Source organism: Diuraphis noxia, unplaced genomic scaffold (genome assembly GCF_037042655.1).
Source record: "Diuraphis noxia isolate RWA-SAM2 unplaced genomic scaffold, SU_Dnox_SAM2 contig0001, whole genome shotgun sequence".
In the NCBI taxonomy this organism is placed as follows: Eukaryota; Metazoa; Arthropoda; class Insecta; order Hemiptera; family Aphididae; genus Diuraphis; species Diuraphis noxia.
The window spans coordinates 79,992,304-80,015,206 of record NW_028301711.1 but is presented as its reverse complement, the minus strand read 5'-3'; the positions used below and the strand labels follow the sequence as shown (position 1 = coordinate 80,015,206).

Genomic DNA, 22,903 nt, shown 5'->3' with positions numbered 1-22,903 from the left:
ACGAGAAATTTATTGCAGGGCACACTATGTTATAGCAGGTATCTTATATTATCTATGATAAATTCGGATAGCTTTATAATGATAGTTATTATAATATATCGCTATAGCTATATATGTATAGGTACCTTCAGATAGGTATTTATAACTTAAAGATTATGGAAATATATTGACTTCAGTCCAAATTTTAACTTTTAAATAAGAAATTAACTCATTTATATTGTTCTTGTCTATTGTATATTTATATACATACGTACATTGTGCTCTGTTGAATTGTCTTTAACGGCCAAGTAATTAAAAAATGTAATATTCTTTGGAAATTATCCGGGCGGCCAAAATCGGCTGAAGTAATTCAAAATATATTAGGACATACAATAAGTAAACCCAGAGAAACGCGATGGAATAGTTCATACGACTCATTTTGACAAATATTAAGCATTAAAAATAATATTTTAAATTTAAACAGAACTCTTGAAATAAATAACAAACATTGTTTAAGCGCGGGAACAAGACTTTCATTACATTGAAGAACACTCAAAGTGTACAGCTCCAATTTCGGAAGCATTATATATATAATACAAGGCGTGAGAAAAATACATATTATTATGGTGTAAATAACTAATACCATGCCTATTAGCGTTGAGAAGAATAATACTACTTGGATATACTGTAAACCTATAACCTATATAATCAATGCGTTGTTAGAAAGTATTGAGAAAAGATTTGGAAATTATTTAAATTTTACTACTCCCGAATCTTTAAATGCTGCTATAGTAGCATTGTCTTATCTTCGTTTTAAAAAACGTTGGTTGACATGCGTTAAAACGGAATTTCATGACAAGCTCAAAATTTAAAAAAAAAACAGCCAATGAAATACTAGTTGAAAAAAATACACCATTATAATTAAAAATCGCCTGAAAATCAAACAACTGACGACTAATTGACTTTGGATCTTCTTCTTTGACGTATGCCTAACCAATATACCAAAATCAGGATCAAAAGTTTTACTTTACTTCGCTGATGAAGAAAATTACCTTCAAAATCTAAACAAATATCCAACAATCAAACAAGTATATTTATTCATTATAATACTCCGCTTCCGTCGTCAGCTTCGGTAGAAAGACTCTTTTCATTTGCTACAATAATGACGAATCAACCAAAAAGCCGCATAAACTATGGGATAATTTTTTTGAAAAACGTATCGTGTTAAAGGCAAATATAAGTACTATAAAAATATTTCAAATCCTAAATTACTTTGAATATCATATTAGCATATACTATCAATATTTTGTATTAACATTATTGAATTATTACAATGATTGTTACTAAATAATACCTATATACTAATTATTATGCATAAATAAATTAAATTTATTATTTTAATTATATTATTATTATCATTCTATTAATTATTACATTTACAATAATTTTGCTATAAAAAAATATTTTGTTCCTAAAATGCATATTTTATCAAATGCGTTGCTGTAAAATTCATTTTGTAATTCATTTTTATTCTTAAACTATATAATAGATATAAAATACAATAATTATAGAAATACTAATAAAGATTAATCATGATTACAAATGAATACATTTTGTAATCGTAATCAATGCTATATGATTATATTATTACTTTAATCATTTGAAATTATTTTTTAATTGTGATTAACGATTACATTAATTTTTATAGCGATTAACGATTATAAAATTTAATCGTAATCATTAACCATCAATCTGATTACAATTTTCTCAACACTGAGGTACAAGATATGGTTTCGCCGTGTTGTCTCATCGATGATATAGTTAGTTTTCACATTAATATTTTTGAAAGTTTTGGAAAATCATTGTACATGTAGGAATAACATTTTAATTAGAGCCAAAATTATCAAAATTATCAAACATATCATAATATTATATAGTATTGTTTTGCAGGTTCGCCTCAAATTGAAATTAAAAAAAAAGAAAGAATAACATAAAGTATAGTTATTTAAAAATCTAAGATAACTAATTAATAGAGTTATTTATTGATGTGAACCTGTCAAAAGTCGAACTTCTAATTCACATTAATTATGTACTACAAATAGTTCTATAACTTTCGAAGTTAAAAAGTAGGAGGTGGGTAAAGCAGCATTTGTGCGTTTATATAAACGATGGGGTGGCCATCATATATATATTGCTATTGTGTTTGAGAACAATAAACGCGATGAAACACCATTCATAATTTTTCATCTGTTTTGTAATTTTCAGATTTTTGTAAAATGTGTTCATCTTTAACGCGATTTTCCGTATCAGCAATAATAGTTTAATTTTTTTTTTGATTCGATTTTAAACAGTATGAATTTTAGTTGATGTAGTTATATGTTATGATATTACATAAATAATGCTTATAGGTTCTGGAAAACATATTCGTAGTGTCCTGTATCTATGGCTGTAGGCTGTATAAACATTTTTCACAGTCTCACAGGTTGTTCGTGAAAAAGGTATGAACATGTCTTGTTTTGCCAGTAGACCCATCGACAATAACGACTATAGGATACGATGCAGATAAGATGCGGAGAATATTCAGCGTGTATATATATGGCACATCCGCGGCGTATGAATATATAATATGTTGAACATTTATAGTAAACAACGAAGTAAGTATAGACGTTACGTATATAGAAAACACTTATACAGCTTATACATCCTCTTATATGATATATTTTAAAAGAGCTCTAAAGCAAATATAGCGCAAATATAATCCCATCTATATGAGTTAAGATTTACGAAATGACTATGCTAACTGCACAGTATTGTCATTATAAATGCACCTACCTATAGCTATAGTAACTAGTTATATATATATACATGTATTTATCTATATTATGTATTAACATATTGCTATACTTATTTTTAAAGATAAGTAACTATAAAATTCAATTAAAATAGATAAATAATTTTTGTTATTATAACTTATATTGTTTTAATTAATTTTTCACTTCTTTGTAAACTATAATGATAAGTTACAAATGCGATTTTACCATTATAATCTCATCGGATGAAACAGTATAGAATGGCTGTATTATATATAGTTAACTATATAAAGTTACAAATTGAAAAATGTTACAATCATTTATATTCTACACACGCTAAATAAATTATACAATACCACATAATGTTATTGTTATTTTTTAATCACATGCGTATAATAATCGCAAGTACGAGAACAGCATATTATACGGGCATTATCTATATTGTAATTGCAATTATTTTAGTTGTACATAAATCGCATAAAACTGTGCAGGGCACAAGAATTAAAATACAAAAAAAAATACATTTAATTTAAGTTGGAAAAATAAATCCTACGATAAATTATTTATAAAAGTATTAAATATATGCGTTATACGTGGTTTTAATGCGATCTCTATTATTATTTTTGTTTTAATCCCCTGTGCATATATACCTTCTCGCCCTTTTTTAAACGCACGCGACGAGTTTGAATAAATTCGAATTCGAATTACTTATAAATTTCGTATAGTTGAATTTGAGAATAACTCGAAACTATATATACCCATTTACTGTGGCGATCTACATCGACTGGCGACTACCTATCCTATGCATATATATATCGTATACACGTATTGTAAATTGTAATGCATCGTATGCAGTACAAGTATCTATCGACTATCAGCATTCATAAAATGTATACACAAAACGGTTTACTCTTATGAATAATATGCGTAATCTAGAACCTGTTTTAATCTATTATATATTTAAATTTAATGAAATTTGTTTTACAAATTGTTTCGTTTAAAAATAAGTTTTTTCGGATAGTATAATAGTGTAAAACGAGTTTTTACAATTCTGCCCCTAAAGTTAAATATTATTCACTTTCACTCGCCCTATTCTTATTGCATTAACTACAATTTAAACTTTTTATGTAGTTATATACCTATATACGTATTGACGTATATTGTTCATTATGCTGCACATATTATTATAATAATATCCTATAAATTATTTATACACATATTATGCATACCTATTATTATTTATGTATATGATCAATAAAATGTTTTATTTGAAATTTAATTATTGGGTAATAGTAAATTTTGTACCTATATTGAAAGTTACTCAAATATATATAATACAATTTTACTATTTGAATTGTGACACAATAATATATTACACACACAAAAAAAAATGATATTATTAATTACTAATATATATCAATGTGTTACGTCCATTTATATCCGCTAAGCGATGTATTATTTATTTATTTACCTGTAAACGGGCTTGGAGCCCAAAAGTACAACAAAATTTAAAGTAAGGATTAAGAAAGATATAACAATAAATTAAGCAAACGCCAAAACAGTATATAAAATAGACAAATGGCAATTATACAATGATAAGCCTCTACACATGGAAAAAGAATATATAATTTTTCGATCATGACAACTTTAACGAAGATCAATTATAATTGCATGTTAAATAATTAAAAATTAAAACTCAATTAAAAAAAGCGTTTACTTTTTAACAGCCATCGTTTTAATAGATTTAATAATGCTCAAAGCACATAATAGAAACGTTTCTTTAACAAAATACAAAATATAGGTTTACCTATCTAAATAATATTATTTTTATACAAATGTGCGCACGTACACTGTAACAGAAACTATAACTACATATACGTAGTTGCTATATGTAGAGTACCTTTATATATTGTTTTAGGGCGCATACATTTTAAATTATGTATATAGGTAGGTATAAATTACCTTGGGGACTAATGATATAATTAATCGTCCGATTATTGAAATCACAAATAGGTACCTATAATATTATGTATATGTATAATGTATATTAGAGCAGTATATTATATATAGTTATACCAATCTCACCTCCATATTATATGTATACATAAACTGTACTCATATCAACCTAAAACGCGGTGTTCACGGTCGAAATGCTTTGTATATTTTGTTATTTATATGTTTAAAACGTATAGGTGCATATATAATATAATAATAATAATAGGTAGGTACGCCACTCGCGGGAATAATTATATAGTATAATGAATGGTTTAAATAACTTAATTTCAGTATATATATATAGGCGTAATAGAAACGTAGAAGGGAGAGCCTGTAGATAATAAACTGTGCTGAAAATATTCAAATGTTGAAGATATGTTTTTAACCATTCGCGTTAAATTATATCCATACAAAAATATAGAAAAGTGTAAAAAATAAACGAAACAAAACAAAACGGTAAAAAAAAGAACAAAGAAATATAAAATGCAGCATACCAAAGTCATAGCTCACATAATTTATTCAATTCACATGACACGGTTTAAGGGGGAATCCCAACAGCTATATATATATATATATATATATATATATATATATATATATATATATATATATGGACAAGTTGGCGGAATACTAATGTACACCATATTGCAACTATACTATCTGTACATTTGTATATGATTTACAATGATTTACAATGATGGATACATATATATGCATATACTTCCGGTGTGCAATAATCAGGAAAATTGCAGGTCGTCGCCGACGATTGACGAGAACAAAACAGTCCAAGCATTGCATATGGGAACGATTGTGCCAAACTCCTCCCCCCCAACCGACATAATTAATTATATTTAATAAGTATAGGTAAATAAAAATAATGATAATTTATGGAATTATGTTAACAGTAAATGTTATAACATGACAAGCATAAAACATAAGTACGCAGATCGAGTGCAACGATTTTTGCTGTTATACTGGCATTGTTATATATAATTTGAATGAGTGTTTTAACCTACCTGAAACACGACGTAAATTGAAATTATCATTAAGTCACCGTGTTGTATTCTTCAAAATTCAAAATAATAATAATATATTGATCGACTATCGGGCTGTAATTATGTGCATAAATGCATCGTTATAATATACTGCACATGAGCCATTTGTTTTCATCATTTTTTAACTATATGGTGTGCACTTTTCGAGACGTTCGCAGTCTATACTGCAACTGTACCGATTGGAAATTAATGTAACGATATAATGCAGGTGACACCATGGTGATTTCGCCGCGGTAGCACGATATAGACAAATCTTATACGATTATAGATAGAAAAAATAATGTCTCAGACGTATTATATGTTAGGAACAGACGTTAATAATGTAGGTATACCTACTAAAATATGTATTATTTTAATTCCCGACCATCATCGACGAAAGTCATTCACTATAGAAGTTGTTTTTACATACCTAATTTCCAATTAAAATGACTCATTACAAAAGATATAGAGAATAATATTTTAAGAATTTCAGTTTTGTATTTTATTCATTATACTCATTTGACATGGTATTCAAATTCAAATTCAAAAAACCATTATTTTGTATAGTTTAATGGACATAACATTTTTCGAGACAATATTTGGACAAAATAATAATATTGTTATAAATGTTTGTATACATTTGTCAATTATCTAAATTGGCTATTATGACCGATGCGAAGTATGATATTAATGCAGCACTCTTATAATCATTAATCGAACAACGTATGGAATACCTAAATGGTTGTCTGGCATTTAAGTATATCGTTTTAATAAAAAATTGATGGGGTGTGCAGAGGCATTAACGGAACTCATATACATTGCCGTTCGTGGATATTTTTCAAAGAATTCTATTCATCTTAATTGAGTTTAAAGGTGTGTGAATAAACGGTTTTTATAATATATCACTTGATAAATGTAATTTTAATGGTTTTTATTTCACTCTTTTTACACATTTACTATTATAATATAATATAATGTATAAAGAATGTCGAAATGATCCGGCTTCCGGGACATATTATATTTATAAGATAATATATTGTAGGTACACTCATTTCAAAACCTATTATTATTATTATTATCGAGTATATTGTAGAAAAAAAAACGCCATAAAATTAGCAACTTAAAATCCAATAACATGATAATAATAATAATAATAATAATATAATACTGCGCAGTTTGTCTGTATTATGGTCGACAACACAATACGCACCGCACTGCATGGCGTATGCTATTATATTCGTGCTGCAGTAATTCACACGACTGTTTTTAATATAGTATTGGTGGACATCCGTTAATACCAAAGAATTTAATGATAATAATATAACGACAAGGATCGAATTGACGCGTCCGAATAGAGACTAAGTATAATATATTATTATATTATTCTTCGCTTTTCGTCCTTGGGGTCCGAACACGCATTGTGTTCAAAATCGAAAACTGCACGAAGACGCACGCACTACCACTACGACAACTTCAACAACAATAGTAATAATAATAATAATAATAATATGACTTTACCGTGTCAACTGTCACGGCGGCGACGGCGGCGGCGGCGGTGGTGGCGTGCAGGATATTCGATGGGTATATATTATATATGTTAGATGCGAAAACGCGCACCGGAAGATTAGCGTATATGACCTACCTTTATAATATTATAATAAATTATATTCTGCACTGTGGAGGAAGCAAGACAAGATACAGTAATATATTACAGTATGGGTATAATAATATTATTAAGGTACCTCTATTTAGGGTCGCAGGTCTCGTCGGCGAAAATGTACGGTATATTATGACCATCTACCTGAGACCCATTCAGCTATATGTGTATAATATATAGTCTACACGCGTGCATTGTATTTAGAAAGGTATCAAATACGGTTCTACTGACAATGCTATTTTTTTCTTATTCTCCTCTCGTATGTTACCTATATACGGTTTTATTTTTATTTTATTTACTTAAAAACGCTATTATTTTTTTTTTTTTTTTGATCTTGTTTAAGCAGTGTCGTCCAGGGCATTGCCGCTAAAGGCCGCGAACGCATCCGGGACCCCCGGACGTGTTTGTATCGAGAAGTCCCGATATTACTAAAAACGTAAAAATATTATATTTCACTACTTTTAAGCATTTTTTTTCATCATTTTATGAAATAACATTTCTGGGGGCCCTTCTGAAGAAATGCATCCTGGGCCTTTTAAGTACCAGGCCGACACTGTGTTTAGGCATATGCATTTTATATAGGAAAAAACTTCAAAAAATGCATTATCATAGAGAGAAAATGTTTTATTTTCAATATTAAATAAAACAACATCAAATTAACATTAAATTTAACGGAATGCCTTTATATAATATAATGAATTTTATACATAAATTTAAATTATAAATGATTATGAAAGTGGCTGTAAATAAGGTTCTTTACTTTTAAATTATACATTTCTTTTATAACTGATTTTTTTTTTTTGATTAATGAATAAAATATTTGATGATATATATACCTTCAAGTTTATCACAATTCACAGAGGCAAAACTGCGAAATAAAATATAAAACTGTATAAATAATAAATTTGTTGATGTAAATAATGTAAAAAATTGTAACCCATAACACATGTCGCCGAGGGTAAATTTGTGTTGGTAAAAAAATAATAATAAATAAATAAATTTTGCAAAATATATAAAAATATGCAACATACCTACAATATTGGATTTGAGTTAGAAACATCAAATCTTTGTTGAATACGTTTTTGAATATGCCGCCCAAGAAATAAATGCAAATGCATCAAGAAGCCCTAAGCTCAAGACTTATCGCGATAAGATATTATACCTACCTCTGATATAATATCTTATTAGATATAGAGATGTTATATAGGAGGTGCGCATTGCCTCATTCTCTTTTCGAAAAAAAAAACCAATAAAATCGCATTTACAAGAATTATAAGCATAAATTTCCACGTGGAATATAATATAATATTTGTTCTATTGCGATGTTTATATTCGATATAATGACATATACATCATATACGCTCCCAGCTCGTGATATGTTCCTATACATATATTTTACTGCACACTCGCGCGCACACATAAATGTATTATTATATTTACACGATATACCTTTTCCGAACATATTTACACGTCGTCTTACTCTCTTATATTGACGGATAATCTCGGGGGAACGAAAAACTGTTACAATGTATATATTATATTATAATATACATACGACACACATTACACAATATATGTGTACCGACTGCTCTGACGACAAATCAATATTATTATTATTATTATTAATATTATTATTATTATTCGTTTTGCCTTTCGCGTTGTCAAACGACGCACCTATACCATTACGGCATTACATTACTACAATATATGTGTACACCATCCACTTATATATAATGTTACACATTTTATTTTATTTATATTTAACATAACCTTAAAGATATGCATAAGTGATGTCCACGAATTTGACTTGTGGACATATTACCATGGTAATCGCGGTATTATATAATAATACTGCGGATTATATTATACATATATATATATATATATATATATATATATATATATACATATATATATATATATACATATATATATATATATACACCTAATATTACTTATTAGTATTGGTTCTACTACTTTACCTACGTCGATCATCGTAAACTGCATTTAGTCGTTGGATATTGGACACATGTAGATACGCGCCAAACCTCCCATTGTCGGTTGAATGGTATATAAAGATACGATCTAATATTTGAAAAAAAAATGTACATATTAAAATTATGCATTTCATAATAAATTTGGCTAAAGTGGTTTGGGCTTCACACAATCGCTACACATAATACATACTATATATATGTAAAGAATATTACTATTAGTAATTATTGGTATAAAAAATGATTTGACAATTGACTAATGGTGTGTCGATCTTACTAATTGGAACTACACACGAGTATTTAATGTGAACATTGAAAATTATTTAATTTATTAATTTACAATGAATGATGTATATATGATATCCGAAATTCGTATTATTGTATTATACACTTCTACATGGACATTAGATATTTATATAATACTTCCTATAATAATTACTACCTATATATACCCGGGTATATTGGTAACTGGTAAGGCGCTGTTGAGCATCGTTTGCAATATTGAGAAAATCGTTTGCGCTGATGGAAACACATTTTAATGTTGTTGATAACGTTATAATGATAATATTACGGTTGAGGATGTTGGTGAAATGGTTCAAAAATTATATATTTTTAAAAAACCACCAATGTCATAATTTTGTGAGAATTATGCGTATTTCAATGAAATGATTTTTAAATTTTAAATATCACATGTTAAATAATTTTAGCGATATATGTAGGTATTATTTTAAAGATTATTTTTCGGAAGTCGATTACCTTTTATAGGTACTTGCTTGCGCCGAACATGGACATGTCTTGTACATGTACGTCTTGTATACTTGTATGATTTAGTGCGTTGAAGCCCAAAACCGCAAAAGGTCAATTTTTTTCGATAAACCGAAAGCGCAAAACGAATTTGCGTTTTTGTACCTTAGTAGTGGTATAAAAGCACAAAAATAAATTGTATTATCTGATACAATATTGTACCCATTACACTATAGGTTTCATTTTAAAATTATTATAGTAATAGTACTATAATAAGTATAGAAATATAAACTAATATAGTACTATATAATAGTATTTCAGTATTTAGTATTTAGTATTATCGAATTTTATCGTAACAAATTACGATAAAAAATATTTCAAGATTGGATTACTTAAAAACTGGGGGCTTCAAATTTCAAATTTAATATTAAGGTACTTATTTAATTATTTTTTTTATTGATCTTAAACAAAACATCTATTAGTTGTTGCTATTAAATTAAATACAATTTTTATAATTATTTATATTTAAATACACATTTTACAATCACGAATAGCATATAGTAATAGTATATTAATAACTGTATGATTTTAATTATATGTTTATAACTATATGATTTTAATAAAATACCTTTTTTTTTATAAAATTAATTTGCGCTTATTGGTTGTTAAAAAGGAAATTTTTTACTGCGCTTTTGGGTTGCGTTTGGGTCATATTTTGCGCTTATGGGCTACAGCCGTTTAGTGTTATGAATATTGTACAATATACTATATGCGTTTTAAAAATAACATTTATAGTAGGTATGCAGGCTTTGGTTTTTTTCGATTCAATTCCAATAATTCCACCGATAATTATTTTACAAATCGTCGGCTCTCTTCTCATTGCGGTGATATATTGTATTCATATTTGAAGTACAATAATATTAGTTTGAGAGTGTATAGATACCTAATATCTAGTGATGTGTTTAAATTATTCAAATATACAAGCACATTTTGGTAAGTTCCTATATAGTATATGTGTTACGCATGTACGGTTTTTGCATTTTGTGAGATAAACCATTTGAATTTTAATCATTTATTTGACTTTTATATTTTTTATATTTCATATTAAACTGCAATAATAATAAATTATTACAGGTTCTTCTCTGCGCATAAGATGCCCATGGGACATCTTTGAGTGACCTATACGTAGTCTACTGATAACTACTTTATCTTTACGGTTTGATGAATGGGGTTTAGGCCTCTCACAGTCAAGCATCTCCTTATCCACTGCCGTATCCATATAGATACCAGAAAAAATATAAAATTGCCGACAACCTCTTTGAAGCCCTCAGCCCTACCTATGAAAACACCAACAAAATATTTACATTTTTAAAACAAATTGATATGTATAATCTAATTTAAGAATCTATTGTATAACCATATTTTACTATGTACTAAATACTAATTTTGTTACAAGCTAATAACCTTAGCAGTTGAAGCTGTACCATGAATAAAAAAATAATAATAATAATAAATTATTGTTCCTGCAAAACATATACCTAAATAAGAGTAGAGTTATAAAATATGTAAACTGTGATAGAGGGGTAGAGAGAATTAATTGCGTTTTTAACAAAAATCCTTAGAATAGACCTACTATATAGGTATCGTCAATTATAATTTAAAAACAGTCATCACATTTATCAAAAAAATATAATTATCTACAGCAGGCTATCTGACGTCGTATATCGATATACTATCTTACCCGATAATAAATAACTAAAAAATGCATGATTCGCAATGAGTCACTTCCGAAATTTCTTGAAACTCAGTCTTTAAACTTCTATTCGATAGTTCGATAATAGACCAGTTTTTATTATACTTACACTGGCCGCAATCATATCAATCATACACTGTAATGTGTAGTTATCACACTTGTAAAAACAATATAATTTTGAACGACTATCTGACATCTGATATTTTTTGGTTCAGCGATGAATCACATTAGAAATACCATGTCTCCACCTAAAAATTTCAACAGATTCTAAACTGGGTTTGGCTATTTCCCTTCATTAATATTGTCAATATAATGCTATATAATAAACTGTCTCGAAAGAACAATGATTAAATATAAACTATATAAAGTATGGGTGATGGACATTTGTAAATTGACCAATAATGATCGCGGAAATAACGAAACATAAAGGCAAGTATTGATAGCAAAATTAAATGTTTAATCCACGAAATTCGATTAAGAAAAAAGTAAATCGTAGCTTTCATATGTACCTATATTTTAAAGCTCGGAAATCGAATGCACTAACAGTTATTAAGATTCCAAGACATTCAAAACAAACTTATAAAATAATTACAACTCCCGTCGCGATTGTGGCTTGAACGATATCTAACAATATAAATTATAAGTATACATAAAATATAAAAAATATTTATTACCTTTTTAAAAATAGATAACTTACAAAAATGCCTTAAATCTAAATCACATTAAACATATATTATAACCATTAGGTATATCAGCTTAAAACGCCAAATCTATCCTCCACCAAAAAAATGTATATGTGTATAAGTTATACAAGAATATAAAACAAACAAAAAACATTGATTTTTATGCATATATATAGAATGCCGATTGAACGCCTATAACAATCGAAAAAATGATAAATAAGTGTTCGTGTTTACGCAGAGTTGTGATGTCTTCAATAAAATAATTTTATTCACTTATTTTGTACAATAAATGGAATTCATCGATACTCTATATCATAAAACTCATAGCTAAGAAAAAAGAGGTATGACTCTCAACAAATATTACTTTACTATGGGCACACTCAATTTTGAAGTTTGAAATAAATTTTCTGCAACGTCATGACAGACACACAAAGAATATAATTTAATAAAAAAAACCCACAACATAAACAAATGTCTGAAAAACAATTCTAAAAATTGTGGAATCGCGTAGATTTTAAAAGCATTAATACACACGCAATTCAGCAAATTTAATTTTTATAAACGTGATTTAGCATGGTTTTAAATGTAAGTTGCCATATCCAAAAATGTGTAAATGTAAACCATATTATTGTAACGTAATCCTACAGTTTTGAAACAACGCTTTTGGATAAACATTATTTTATTTTACACTTAACACATAACACATTGTAAGACTTATCATATACTTACTGCTCTTCTGAATTAGGCTAATGGTTTATACTTTATTTCCTTATGATAAGATAGTTTTAGATTAGATTTCATAGGAATCGCATAAGCTTTAATTTGATACTAAACCTTCCCAATTTTGTACACGACGGTGATATTGTAAACTGTCAAAAGTTTATGAAATCAATTTTATATTCTGTTAAATTTTTTTCTGAAAAACAAACATCACGTTAAAATATGTTGTTATAACTTATACTATTATTTCATATCAAAAATATTTTTAAAAAAAAATAGACAAATCTTAATACTGTAGTACGTCTCAATTATAATACATAAAAGTATTTATCTATTTAAAATTATAACTTTAATTTTGTACATAATAATTAATATTATATTCTACACTGAATAATCTCATGACTTATTAGTACTATATAAATTATAATTTATTTAAGCCAGATAAAATAATGAAATGGCAACGTTATACATAAGAATCCATGCGAAATCATGAGTAGGTACCTTCTTAATACCAATAAAGTGAAATTATTTGTGGAATCGTGTAGGTGTGTATATTGACAAAATATAATAATTCAAACATTCAAATTTGTTGAACCGTTCAATATACTGGCACAAACTCTATAGTGTAAAACGAATAGGTATAGACCAGCTACATTAATCGCTCCGCTCGAAGTATATAAAATATATTTTTGCGTCACGTTTTTCGTTGAGAAAATAATAAATTATCATCGCCAATAATAATTCTGCACAATGGTCACCTCTATTTGATAAGCGAAATGATCGCGGTCTGTTTCCACGCGCAGCTTCCGGTACGACTAGCTGACTGAATTAGATTTATAAAACTCCTTAAAATTTAAGCAGTCAAATAATAACTATTAATTTCACTTCTCACTGTTTGTTATAACATATATACTCTTCCGGTTTTACTAAAAACCGTCCACGTGATTTCTTATTTCTATTCGCGGGTAATCTTTGTATCCGTAAAAACTCGCAACACTTTTACTATACCTATTCAAACATAATATGGGTATCTACCAAGGTAAAACCTTTCACCGTTTATTGTTTTCGCTCTCTTTATTATAAAAATTACTTTTTATTTGTTTATTGTATTCATGAAATTTATCAATAGTTAACAATAAAGTTGTATAGTAGTTGCATTATAATATACAAAAAAAAAATAATTTTAATATATCATCGATCTGTAACTATTAAACAATGAAAAAAATCAATTAAAATTTCCATTTTCATAATATTAAAGGATATTCGATTTTGTATAAAAAAAACCTAAAAGTAAATCTAAAGATCGGTGTAATTTAAGGGATGGTTTTTACCTTTTAACATTGCGGCACACTTCATCTCCTACAAAATTTTCGTAGCACACCAATCCATATATATAATACGTGTAGCAAATTTTTACATATACACACACTCACACACATACATATATTTACGATTAATGATTTATCCTGTATTTATGTATGTTATTTATTAGTATTTTCACTGAATATCGATATCGATAATAATACTGGTAAATACAAAATTATAAAACTTTTAATAGATTAACCGCAGCACACTTAAAGGGCGCTCGAGGCACACCGATTGAAAACCACTCGATTAAATGTTTCATTACTATTGCAAATTAAAAAAAAATATGTAAAGTACAAAATAATATATTTTACTCAATATAACTATTGTATCGATAGGAGTTAGCTGTGTAAACTGGGTGTTACAGCAGGAATTTTGTGCAGACGTGGACATTCTAAAAATATTAAATCACTATATGCGTCATCCAGATGAAAAATTTAAAACAAATGAATCAACTTAAATTTAATTGGTTAATGTCTTACTTCACATTAGCTTTAAATTTTAACTGTTAAGTAAATTATAACCCTTAACTTAATATTATTATAACGTTGACTTTATTTACCTTATTAAATCAAGTTGGCCTTTGTTTGTAAGTACATATTATAAGTGCATTAGTGCAACTATATTCTCGTAATAAAAATCATATAAGCAGAAGGTAATGCACTCTTTTGGATTTTTTCAATTTGAAATTTCTATCAACATATTTATTATTTGACAATGATTCTTGAAGGGTGTTTGAAGTGTTTTCTTATGGAGCCCTCTTGACTCTCCCTCACGTTGTAGTCCCCTTGTGTTTACTCTAATATATTATGTTTATAAATAGAGCCTGAACGCCTTGATTTACATGAATTTGTTTATTTTTTCTAGTTGATCATATCACACTATATTCATACTATGTCTTACGTTATGTTTCATAACGTTCCATTGATTAAGTTCCGGTAATTTTTTTAGTGAAGGTGTGGGACAACTTCACCAACTTCACGTTCGTTCGTTCGTAGTTACCTATCTATTTTCACATGTTCCACAGTATTGTGGAAGCTTATTTCATATTTTATTTTTCGTACTTATTATATTACATACATTCATCGACAGCTCTAGGATAACGAAATTCAAAAATCATACTGCGGGGACATGTGTAGGAATTAAATTTTTGACATTTATTTTTATACATAGTGCATTTAATTTTTACAATATTTATTTAGTTTTAAGTAGTTAAAACATAGCGATGTTAACGATATGAGTCAGGCCATTTTTGAAGGATTTATAAACATATATATATATTGTGTCCAAATGAACACTCAGTAAAGTCCAATGGACACCCAGTGGAGTAAGATTTTGCTAACTTTGTGTACACAACAATAAATAGGTAGTAGTATAACTAATCATTATATAATATATTTATATATTTATTATTTTTTAGACTCTTCTTCTTATATTATATTCTAGGTAAATATCCAACGCTCCGTCACTTCGATTTAAAAAAAGAGTAACTGGAGAGGACACAAGGGACGAGGTTTTTCTACTAATAGAACTTATTTACACAGGAGGAGGAAAGTAGACACGATATGAGTTGTACATTTTAGTGCTTTATTTATGCTAACATTTTTTTTTTTTTTTTTTTTTTTTTTTTTTTATTAACATAAAGGCTTCAATTACTAAGATTATTAGCCTATAATTACAAAATGATAGTTATACAATATAAAAGTTGACATTGTCTTTATAGATTATCTTATTATTATTATTATTATACAATGTAAAATATTCTAATATTTACAATTTTTTGTCTAGATCTATTTGTTTGAAAAATTTAAGAATGTTGTCGGAGTTATGTTGATTGAGAGCTTCTTCGATTGACCTTGGATTAACATTTTTGTGAGCATGTGTACCAATATTTTATTTGTTTGTGGTGCATATAAATCCGATCTTTATTTTAATGATGATAATATAATAATTGAATACATTTTGAAGTATATTAAACGATTTGCATAATATACGACATTTATACGTCGTGCATGCACGCAATATCACTGTGAACATATTATTATAGTACCTATTATATTGTTTGTACCTGTTTCACATTTATACAATATATAAGGGCCATAATTATTTAGTTAGTAGTTTTAATTTTTTTTTATGATTATTCAAATTCGAACATTATGATCCGGCGATTATAGAGCGTGGACAATATAATTTATATCATATATATAAACTGCACGCATTGATGATGATGATGATGTACTCGGCACGGTTGACGCGCGCGCATATGCCGCCTGTACGAAAAACAACAATAATGCTTATATATTTTTTATATAATATACACGATGTAATAATATCGGAATCGGTTTATCGACTGAGCGAAACGCATAAATTAGCATATTAATGCGTATCGATATAATAACATAGAATATTAAAATATATACAATGCTCTATTAAGAGACAGGAAATTAAGCTTCCGTGTTATAGTGTTTTTATATATATTTTATTCCGTTCCTTTATTATATATAATACACACGGGTTGCAGGTATATAATATATATATATATATATATATATATATATATATATATATATATATATATATATATATATAATATGTGCGCATATAGTTATATTCATATTGCACAAATTCCGGTAATATTTAATTACAAACGGATATTATTAGGCGTTACTCTTTTGCCGGGTTGACAGGAAGTTTCGATGTTTAAATTACCATTTTAATGCGTTATTCGTCAAATAATATGTTATATAGGTACACAGCATACCTACCACCTATAATACAAAATAATTCGTCCGAACGTTCAGGATTTACGCAGCTATTATTATAATATAATATTGCACACATAGGCGGGATATAAATAATACGTGCAAATCGCCATAAATATTTTATAGGTGCATAGTTTATAGGTGAGTTGTCTATTATTCGGTCAAAAACTATTTATGCTGCTCGAACGTACAGTGTAATACGATATTATTTTTCATAATGACATTATAATCGATCTATATACGATGTAGTACAAACTCAATTTACCTATGGTGGATGACGCGCGGATGCAACGCTTCGAAAACTGTTTTCCGTGTGCTTAATTTGATTTTAATAACGACAACACTGTCGCCGTTGTATCCAATGCTGTTTTCTCCGAGCTTACTGTAATAAAAAAAAAAGCGATATGACAGTGCCAAATGTTCAGCCACAGCCACATTATTCCATTGTTTTGTATTCCATTTTAATTATTATTATCGCACAATTGACGATTTCGTCCAGTCACTACCGATAATTATCAGTAGAGACTATTTCTTGTGATTTTCGAATTGCACACTTTTTAGCACGCGAAACTTAAACGCGTTTGGGGACTTGACCCTTATTAATCCTTATTTATATCGAAAAATAATTTTTTATCAAATCCTGCAGATTTAGAAATTTGTTATTAAATATTATTCGTTTCTCAATCAGACACTTTATGTAGGCAGAGGAGGCAAATTATTTCAACACATATATGTGCCAAAAATCAACTGTAACGTGGTCTAGGGAACGACCAGTTAAATATAAGATATCCAGTGAGAGTTGCAGGACTCTATAGATATAATTATCGTAGCCAGGGGTAGATATATATATATATATATATATATATATATACAGGGTGATTTTTTAAGCATGCTCGCCCCATTTTTATGCTTAAATTATGCATATATTCAAATTTTGATTTTTGGAATATTTAAGTGTAGTTAAAGGCGATATTTTTGAGTACTTAGATTTTTCACAACTTTTAAGGAGTATCCTGTAGCGATACCAACTTTGGTTTTTCAAATGACAACCTATATGTTTTAAAGCAAAATGTGATTCAGATAATTTTTCTGAAAATTTTGACATATTGCAATCAAAATTCGAACGAAAACTTCCAGAGTTATTCTACTTGAAATACTAAGGAATAAGGATAAAAATCTAAGTCATACTTAAATGCCTACGTTGTAAATGGATACACGTACATATTTCGCATTTGTGCTATTGTACACTATTGTTCGGTATTTTATTATAAGTAGATATACCTATGCTATACAAATATTAACGTTGCCTATAAGGTATAGGTAACATGGATAAAATAAAAAGGATATTATTTTATTCATATTTTCTTTTCTTTTGAAAATTGTCAGATGCAATATTTGGCCATTTAGTAATAAGAAGTGATTATTAACAAATATTTTATTTTTATATTGTATACCGAATTATAATTATCGTATCCATTTACAACGTAGGCATTTAAGTATTAGACTTTTATCCTTATTCCTTAGTATTTCAACTAGAATAACTCTGGAAGTTTTCGTTCGAATTTTGATTGCAATATGTCAAAATTTTCAGAAAAATTATCTGAATCACATTTTGCTTTAAAACATATAGGTTGTCATTTGAAAAACCAAAGTTGGTATCGCTACAGGATACTCCTTAAAAGTTGTGAAAAATCTAAGTACTCAAAAATATCGCCTTTAACTACACTTAAATATTCCAAAAATCAAAATTTGAATATATGCATAATTTAAGCATAAAAATGGGGCGAGCATGCTTAAAAAATTACCCTGTATATATATACCAGGATCTTAAATATATTTAAATAACTAGGATTCCGTTTCAGTTATCAATGATAACTTATCATTAAGTTTTATTATAGATTAAACGCTTACAAATAATAATACTCGCAAGCTATATAAATTATATTCTATCCAACTATTTGACTGTATCGTTATACGTAATACGGAGTTCGATATTTATTTTATTGAGTGTTGAGGTCTAAGTTACACAGTGAACTAACTTACTTCATACATGGTGTGTATTGACCATAGGCCTTACAATATTATGAGTGTGTGTTAATATTATTGTATTGGTCAGCAGTTAATCGTACATATAATGTTAAATGTGAAAACGTGTAGTACATCATATACTTAGGTACATATTATAATTGTTACACAGCTATATTATAGTATTATTTTTAATTTTTTCGAGCGCGTGTCATGAAAAATATTATATATAAATATGAAATAGTATATCAAGAAAAAAATTATCGTAAGTAACCTTCGCTGCCAATATATAATAAAAATATTTGAATTTTTTCGCGTGCCATGGATTTGCCATCTCTAGCTGCTCTATGGACTATTTGATACAATATATATATATGTATATACAATGAGCACATAAGTATACACGTAGATTTTATTGACAGGATGTGCAAAACAAAAATTGGGCTATTTCATTAAAAATTTAGAAAAAAGTACGACACAAATCACAAATTATTGTCAGTAAAATATATAATACGTAGTAATAATACTTATTAAATAGAATTTTGAAATCGTCTATATGACTTCTTTGTTTATCTACTTACAACAAAAATACAAATGGGTGTTTTTCTAGTTCCATGTCCCCACCCCCCCCCTACTTTGGAATTTCGAAACAAAATTAACTCCATTCGTTTGTGCTTCGTTTGTGTTGGTTTGTGCTTCTAACCCCATCATTTGTGCTCAATCCCTTCCAAAGTTGTCCAACTTTGAAAGTTGGGGGCTGAAATGCACTTCCCTTGGTAAAAAAATAAAATATATTTTGTCATGTGAATCTGATTACAACTGTCCATCTAATCGTTGTTACCTCTATTGTCTTTAGTCGTAAAATATTTGGTTTGCCAGAAAAACCCATACACTTGTGAATTAGAAAATTATTATTATTTTTTTTTTTTTAAGCTTGCGTCATTTTAAGAAATAAAAAAAATATTTTCGACTCAACAAACGGACTTACAGCTCAACACTGAAGATATAATTGTAATGCGGGTTGTACTTTAAATACGTTCCATATATTTTGGAAAATTAAACTGATGTAAATAAATTAGCTATGATTTAAAACCAACACCACATATAATATACATACTAAATATACTTGACACGTGTTTATATTTGCAGGGATTACGATTTCCCGTCGACTGCAAAATAATCATCATCGTCAACGATAATAATTCTACGCATTCGATTTGTATAGTCTCTTTGATAACAGATTTATGTTCTTGATTTTTACGTACCTATCAGGTACCTACACTAAGTGTTGTCAAGTCTTGTCACGACGATTCTCAACCATATATACATCACTCATGTGTGACGTGTGCATATATAGGAATGCATAATAATAATAATAATAATATATATTGCACAACATATATCATGCGTATACACGAGTAACCGAAATCCTGCAACGTCCTTCAGTGTTGTGAGCACCGCGGTTTCACATTGAAGTGCTACAATAAGTCTCATCATTACTCGCGGGTCGTGACCCGTCGGTTCATTATATTATGTACTTGCATATATATTACATATAGTGTATACGTGCATCATAGGAACAAATGGACTACGCCACTTGCCCGGATTTGCGTAAAACTTTCGCGGCACAGTTGACCGCGGCTTGATAATTCTGCAGGAGTTGAGACGTCCCGCGCCCAATATACATGCAGATGAGAGCCCATCACGCCATACTTATGTATGCTTTGTATATATAACATATTATATAATACTATATAAGCGTAAAAAGCCCCTCTCTCGTCTCTCCACTTAATCCGGTAGATCGAGATCGTCCGCGAAACTCCGCATCAAAACCGGCTAATTTATAATGGTTTTAATATCGTTAATCAAAACATTTGGTTCGCACACCATCCGCTACGTATAAAATACGCTATAATAATGGCATACAGCTATATTATACTTATGCATAACGTTCTTTGAAAGCTATAATTCACCTACACTGCAGCTCACAGTGAGCGCTTTCAATAATAATATAAAAATCAGTACACATGACTACACACTATATATTGTATTAGAGAGATTTTGAGAAAATAGAAACGTCTAAACGTTTATTTATAATCGAAGGTAGATAGTACCAATTTTATTTTCCACGAGGGCCAGTAAAAAATGAAAATGCATAACATTTTAAACAATAAAAATAAACTTTTATTTATAACCGTATTGAACTATTGTTATATTATGAATCCCGATTATTATTATTATTATAATTTTGTATTATAATATTATTACTATATGGACATTTATTGTGCTCTCACATTTTAACAATAATAATAATAAAAATAATATGTAACTATTGGAAAAGTAATAACTGACCATTACATTGTATATATTTACAATATTATTATCTTTCGATTTATGCATTCGATCCGTATATGTATATATACTATTTATATATTACTAAAGTACAACATACAGCGTGTTAGCCATAATATGTGCTTACATATTGTACCTATATAGATATTTAGTTTTACTCTCAGTTCGTTGTCTTTTATTATTATTGTGTACGCAAACACGTTCTTATAGCTGTAATTACTTTATAAGCTATATATATATATATATATATAGGTATGTACACACACATACACACGCACGCAAAAATATATAACAATAAAACTAACGCTATAAATCTGTCCATGACAGCCTATAAATACATATATATAAATACATATATGTGTGTGTGTGAGTGTGTAGGAAGAGTACATTTATATTATATTATTATATTATGTATGTGTGTGTGTGTGTGATGGTGAGCGCGCGAGGGAGAGAATTATAAGAGAGCGACGCAGGGTGAGTCATAGGTATTCATCAGCTGTCCACTAATATATAAGATCGCAACAACGGCCCCTATATATATATATATATATTTACAACGATAATGATAATGATAAGTGATAATGATTTGGGGATCTCGAGCGCGGGATACATCTGCGACGAGATACGCAGTTTCTACTGATTATCACTGGTGGAGGGTATTATATCGTATTAGTTATATTACAGGCGACTGGTAAATAGTATTAATTTCGAAAATTCAAAAATCTTCTTTCGCGTGGTCATCGCATCCGCGACGTTGACGATTGTTGACGATTCTATACCTGCGTAAGATTTTCGATAAAAAATTTAATTTTATAATACATTGTGAATAGGATATGAAAATACAGGACTACATTGGTGGTCAGAAAATAGATTTTGTGCTATGCGTGAAGAGTATATTAGTTAATGGACATTGGACATGTAACAGCAGTCTAAGTGAAACTCGATGAACAGTGTAAATACTGTAAATAACTGAAATTATTAATGCGAAAACGTTTTGTTTGCTGCAATACTGCTACACCGTTGTAAGCGA

The 22,903-nt window shown here is 28.5% G+C and overlaps 1 pseudogene; it reads left to right on the top strand.

Moving 5' to 3' along the window:
* The first annotated feature begins 623 nt into the window (after positions 1-623).
* Positions 624-22,820, top strand: LOC149061945 (uncharacterized; annotated as a pseudogene).
* The last annotated feature ends 83 nt before the right edge of the window (positions 22,821-22,903 follow it).